This window comes from Echinops telfairi, unplaced genomic scaffold, assembly GCF_000313985.2.
Source record: "Echinops telfairi isolate 266 unplaced genomic scaffold, ASM31398v2 ScPeMD7_5592;HRSCAF=6446, whole genome shotgun sequence".
Taxonomy (NCBI): Eukaryota; Metazoa; Chordata; class Mammalia; order Afrosoricida; family Tenrecidae; genus Echinops; species Echinops telfairi.
In genome coordinates this window covers 45,187,001-45,193,913 of record NW_022109491.1, presented here as the reverse complement: position 1 = coordinate 45,193,913, position 6,913 = coordinate 45,187,001, and the positions used below count along the sequence as shown (strand labels likewise).

General features: G+C 36.0%; 1 protein-coding gene across 2 annotated transcripts in view; it reads right to left on the bottom strand.

Moving 5' to 3' along the window:
- KAT14 (lysine acetyltransferase 14) overlaps positions 1-6,913 on the bottom strand; it is a 42,331-nt gene that overhangs the window by 11,650 nt on the left and 23,768 nt on the right. The window lies entirely within an intron of this gene.

Genomic DNA, 6,913 nt, shown 5'->3' with positions numbered 1-6,913 from the left:
ATACATACGGTTTCTCTCCAGTATGAGTTCGCTGATGAACAGTGAGCTTACTCTTCCAGGTAAAAGCTTTTCCACATTCACCACAGACATGAGGTTTCTTTCCGGTGTGAAATGTCTGATGTGCTGTAAGGTACCTTTGTTTCTTTTGCAAGACTTTCCCCTCCATTTTTCCTTTTCCTTTCCCTTTCTCCTCTCCCACATTTTCCTCAACTCTCCCCCTGTGGTAGTTACATAATCTGGTGTCAATTTGAGGATTCAGAGTGTAGGGGTGGAGTCTAACCTATAAATCAGGTAGTAGCTTGATGACCTCATTTGGAGGCGCTAAGAATATAAAGAGCTCACTGGAGGCGGGACACATGCTCACTCCCTGTGAGACATCCCTGTGGAGAAGACATATGGAGAGAGGCTGATGGAGCCAGACATCTGGAGCCAAAAAAGCCGTGTGGAGAACTGTAAGCCCTGAGATGCTTACGCCACTGGATCCACAAGACTTCCCATCCACTGGCCTGTGAACTTTCTGCATTTGGTGTCAATGCATGTGTTTTACGAGTCTGAAGAAGACTTTATAGATGGGTATCAGACATATGGGCTAATATTGGACTTATGGACTTGATTTGGACTGTGCTGGGATGTTTTCTCAATATTCAACTGCTCTTGTATATAAAACTTTCTTATATACATATGCATGTTTATGAATTTGTTTCTCTAGTTTACCCAGACAAACACACTCTCTTATTCCTCCTTCTGTTTTGTTAGTTTCTATCATTCCTTTGTAGGAGTCCTGATGGCATAATGGGTTACAAGTTAGACTAACTACAAAGTCAACAGTTTGAAACTATTTGCTGTTCTACAGGAAAAAAAATGAGGCTTTCTAATGCTGTAAAGATTTAGTCTTGGAAACCACAGGGGCAGTTCTTTTCTGTCCTATAGGGTGACTATGAGTTGGAATTGACTCAATGACAGTGAGCTTGAGTGTTTCTTGTTTTTTATTATTCCTTCTTGGAACCACTTGACAGAGTCAACTACCCCAACACAATCTAGCAGCTCTCCCAATCTTAATGGTAGCAGCAAGATACTGTGGAGACTGAAGCCAGTCTCTGTCCACATGAAACAAACAAACAAGAAAAACAGGCAAAACAAATGAATAACATGAGGACTAGAGGAATTTTCTGATGAAAGCCCTGAAACTAAAAGTAAAAGAATACAGAAGAATAGAATGTTTTTCTGACAATTTCAACAGAGGAAGAGTTTGAGAAATGTAAAATCGAAAAACTAGAATTTTACCCCAAATAGAAATCCAGAAGATGAACAGTAAGATAACAGAATTAGAAAAGTATAAAAGACCAGAGATACAAAATTGAGCAAATAGAAAGAATTAGTGAGCATGAAGATAAATTAAATCTCTCAGTATCAATATAAAACAGGTAAAATCACCAAAAAAGCAAAAGACTCTGAAGAAAGCCTTTGAATTTTGTGGCACATTATCAAGGGGAACAATTTATTCCTCACTGGAATCTTAGACTAGTAAGAAGCAGATAAACAAACAAAATCCAGAGAGAAAATAGTGCAAGAAATCCTGATAGAAAACGTGCCCAACAGCTTAAGAGGAAATGACTATCCACAAAGTTGGCTGGATAGACCCCAACAGAAAAACATATCATAGTTACATTGTCCAATATCAAGGAGGAACACCAATATGAGTATGCGAAGATTTTTCAGCAGAAACCATGCAGGCAGGAAGACAATGAAGTGATATAATATATAAAATCTTTAAAGAAAAAAATTAGTAACCAAGACTCTTATATTCAATAGGATTATCATTCAAATATATGGGAAAAATGAGAGATTTCTAGACAAGAAATTAAAGGAATCTGTAAAAACAAAAGCAGTATTACAAAAAGTAGTAAGAGGGCGTACTCAACAATAATAGCTGACAAACCCTAGATCAACATCCAGACCACCACCCAACGAAAGACGTTAATAAAATTCTTACAGGGCTGAACAAAGTAACAAACAAGGCAACAATAACAGACCAACTAACAAAAGTTTTTTTCTTTGTGATTTTGGGGACTTTCCCCCTGTCCTATAGGGTCACTAAGAGTTAGAACTCATTTGATGGCAGTAGGTTTTTCTTCTTGTTATGGGAGGCTGTGCAATACAACGAGAGACTACAAACAAGTTGGATACTGCAAAGCCAGAACACAGCTTTGGAAGAGTGGAAAATAAAAAAGAAGTTTGAAAAGATACATATATGGAAGGTGTGAGGGCAATTTAGAGTACTGAAAAGGTTAAGACTTCATAGCAATTTTTATAAATATTTTAAAGATCTAATTTTTTTCTTCTTCAAACCTTGCAGTAAACATCCCAGACCACATTTTAATATATAGACGTCAATGGATTTTTCACATTAAATGTTTCAGAGGGGAGGGTGACTCCATGAAAAATTCTAAGAAAAATTATAAATTTTCTTTTGAGTTTCTGTGCACAGGTGAAGAAATTGTGTCATTTCATAACAAGATTGGAACATTTTAGTTTTAATAAAGGAGTTTGAACTCTGACTCATTTTGTGTCTCAGAACATTTAAATCTATTTATTGTGACAAACTCACCACTATCAGAAGAATGTATAAGGAAATCGATACACACAACAGAATACTATGCATCGCTAAAAAACAACAACAAACAAAAACGCCAAAACCAAGAAGCACCTAATAACATGAATGGTCCTGAGAACATTATACTGAAAGTAGCTGATCATAAACAGCCAAATATCATATGAGACCACTGTTTTATGAAAATAAACAACAACAAAAAACAAGTTAAAGACTTTCACACCAAAGAGAACAGGCTTGGAATTTTGCTGAACTTTTCAGACTTGGGTGATATGAAAGACAGTAGTCCACAGTGGGAGAAATCAGGGAGCAGATGAGGGGTGAATTATATTGGGGGGACATGGGTGTTGAGTGCTACAGTTGAATACCAAGTGGATTATCGGAGATGCCACCAAATTTACAATTTTTTACAAAAGGGTAAAAGGAAAGGGGAAATGGGAGGAAGTGGGAAGACTGCTATTACATTGTGGGGATAACAATTAGTGTCACGAAGCAAAACATGTATGAATTGAATGAAAAACCAATTTGCTCTGTAAACTCATCTAAATCACAATAACAAAATAAAAAAATATTCAAAAAATATTTTACTGTTTTTGGTGAAGATTAATACAACAGTTTAACTTATTTGATGAAGCCTTTTGATGTGCATAAATGTCATATTTTTAGGTGTCATTCCTTTGTCTCTTATAGTGTGAAAATTTTAAATTATGTCCAGAAGTATATTTATGCCTTGTATTACGGTCAAGTTTAACCCATTTTTTCACTGATGGTCTTTATGGTTCTAGGATTTATATTTAAGTCTTTGACCACACGGTGTGGTCTTGTTGGTACATATGTATGGTCTTGTTTCATTCTTTTTCAGGTGGAGACGCAATTTTTTGAGCATCGTTGATTGAAAACACTATCACTTTCTCATTTTTTCAAAAAGCAGGTGTTTGTCTGTAGGTATTTGGTTTTTCTGGCTGCACGTTTCCAGTCCACTGGTCTTCATGTCTATTGTACCAGTACCACACTGTTTGGATTACTGGGGCTATATAACAGTTTTAAAGTCTGGGAGTAAAAGGGCCCCAGCTTTGTTTTTGAATGGTGTTTTAGTTATCCTAGGTTTCTTGCTTTTCCACATGAAGATGATTAGTTTTTCAATTTCCTTAAAGAATGGGACTGTGATTTGGATCAAAATTGCATGACATTTGTAAAGTGATTTTGGTACTATTAGTATTTTCACTAAAGTTCCAGTTATCTAAGTTTCTTTTGGTTTCCTATAGGAGTGTTTTGTAGTTTTCCTTGTATGTCTTTTGTTAAGATTTCTAACTAAATATTTTATCCTTTGGGTAGTTATTGTAAATGGTATTGTTCTTCTAATATCCTTTTTGGTGTTTCCTTTAATATACCAGAATCCAACTGATTGCTGTATGTTGATTTTATATCCTATTATGCCAAATTTCTCAATTAATTCCAGCAATTTTTAAATAGAATCTTTGAAGTTTTCTAGATATAGGATTACATCACCTGCAAATAGTTCTGTGCCAAATGTGGATGGCTTTAATATCTTTTTGATGTCTTACAGCTCGGGCGAAAACTTCCATGACTGTATTATGTAAGAGGGGTGATTAAGGTCCACCGTGACCGTTTGAAAAATGTTTACAATTTCTCTCCACTAAGTGAGATGATGGCTGTTGATTTCGCATATATAGGTTTTATTTTATTGAGGAATTTCCCTTCTACTCCTATTTGTTTTTATCAAAAATAGAGGATTTTATCAAATGCATTTTCTACATCTATTAATTATATTTTTCTTATTCTTTATTTATGTGACAGACTACACTGTTTCTCTTATATTAAACCATCCTTATCTCATATGAATTCATTTTTTGTTGCCTGATGTTGAGTAGAATGTTCTTTAAAATCTTGGATTCAATATTCACCAAAGGTATTGGTTTGATTTTTCCACTCTGGTGATGTCTTGATCTGGCTTGGGTTTCAGGGTTATACGTGCTTCAGAAAATGAGTTTGGTAATATACTGTCTGTTGGCATACTCTGAAATAGTTTATGTAGGATTAATGTTAATTCTTCTCTAAATGTTTGGTAGGATAACCCCATAAAATCTAGTCCAGACTTTTTGGTGTTGATGATAAATTTTAAAGAGTAAATTTATTTCTTCTCACGTTGTAAGCTTGGTGAGAATTTTTACGTCAGTCTGTGGTAATTTATGTAGATAATATGTGTCTAGAAATTAATCCATTTTTGGAGGTCTTCAGATTTGTTGGAATATAATTTTTCATGGTGCTTTCATTATTTTTTAAATCTCAGTGGGTTCTGTTTGATCTCATGAATTTTATCTCTTATTTGAACAGTTTGCCTTTTTTCTCATTCTTTTCCTTTGTTAGGTTTGCCAGTGGTTTATTGATTTGGTTCATTTTTTCAAGAACCAAATTCTTGTCTTATTGATTTTTCATTTTCTAATTCATTTATTTCTACCTTAATTTTATTATTGTTTCCTCTAGTGTCTGTGGGTTTGTTTTGCGGTTCTTTTCTTAATTGTTGTAGTTAATGTGCTGAGGTATTTAATTCTTTTTGCATTTTTGATGTGTGCAGTTATCTGAAAATGATTTTCTCCCTCATCTTTGAGGGATATTTTTGCTGTATATAGGATTCTGGGTTGGCAGTTATTTTTTCTTTCTTTCTTTCTATGCCTCAAAGTAGTATTATTTTTTTTATACCTGTCTTTATTTTTAAAATCTCTACAATTCTATAATAGTTATGAACACATGATGCCATCTAAATAAAATGCATATGCTTTTTATATTTGAAAAAAATGCATGTAAATGTATTGTATCAAGATAATAGGGTTGTGGAATTTATTTTGTGTTAAATATTTTTAATATGCTATTGTTAAGTTATAAAATGGTTATTTAATGGACAATGGAAGACAGAGCTACTTTAATATTTACGAACTGTCTGATAAGCTTGTTTTTAAATAATCATTTTATTGGGGGCTCGTACAACTCTTATCACAATCCATTCATACTTGTATTTTGGTCTCAAAAGATTTGTCTTTGCGATCACTGATTCTTGATTCCATTGCTACAATCCTTCTGTTTTGTTCTTTCAAAGTGTTATCGAGTTCTAATATTTTAGTGTTTTTCTTTTTGAACTGTATTTGTAGTTGTTGAATTATTTCTTAACTTTTTGTTTGCCAGAATGGTCTTTTAGAGTATTTTTTGAGATCATCACTATAATCTCTTTCATGGGAGGACCTATAGCCAACCCCCCCCCCCCCCCCCCCAACAATTCCAGAGGCTCCTCTGGGTCCCAAACTGTATACAGACCAGTTAACTGGGTTGCTTTCTCCAGTTTTCAGGTAAAGAAATTGATTGCTATTTTTGATACATAGCATTATTGTTTGTTTTGAGTGCAAAGCAACCCCCATGCACTTATTGTGTAACCTGGGTAGTCAAGGGTCGTCAGGCAATTTGGCACCAGTCTACCCCTAGCAGGAGCCAGCAATGGAAAACTATTAATTATTGCCTCCATCCGGTTTGGAGGTTGCCTCCCAAGTCACCAAGAAGTGTCAGGGACCATCAACATGACAGGGCAAGAAGAAGACTTTTACAACACCTTCCGCAGGAGCTGCCAGTCCTGAATGTCAGAGTTAGGCCCAGTTGCTACTTGGTGTGGGCCAGTGGGTAACCAGGTGCTAACACTTTGAATCCTGGGTCTCTGTAGAAACACTCAAGTCACTGCCACACGGATTCTCTCCCATAATATTTACCTTCCTAATTCTGCATCCACCCTGGGTCAGTCAGTCCTCTCTGTGCTCTAGGGAAGTTCTGACATAGTCCAGTCCCCAAGAGTCCCAGCCAGACACTGGGAGTCAGTTCACAGCAAACTAAATCTCCCCTAGCCAGCTGGAGTGCAATGGGGCGTCAGGACTCTCTCAGCACCAGGACTCAGAAGTACATGAATCCTCTGGTCAGGTTTGGGTTCAACCCCTACCCTATTATGTCGGGTGAGCAGTGATTAATTAGCAGTGGACAAGGGTGCCATCAGCTCATCATTAAAGTCTGGGTAGCCAGACAAGGGGTGGATTTCTTGGTGTTCTGCAGGTCAGCACAGAATCCAAGGGTTTTTACAGGCGTCCATACATCAATTTCTCCCTCTGTGGCTCTGGGATATAGTTAGTAGAAATTACCATTCTGTAGGGGAGGGCTGGATACATTTACAAATGTGCTTGATACATTTGATGTATGGATTGTTATAAGAGCTGTAAGAACCCCCAGTAAAATGATCTTTAAAAAAGG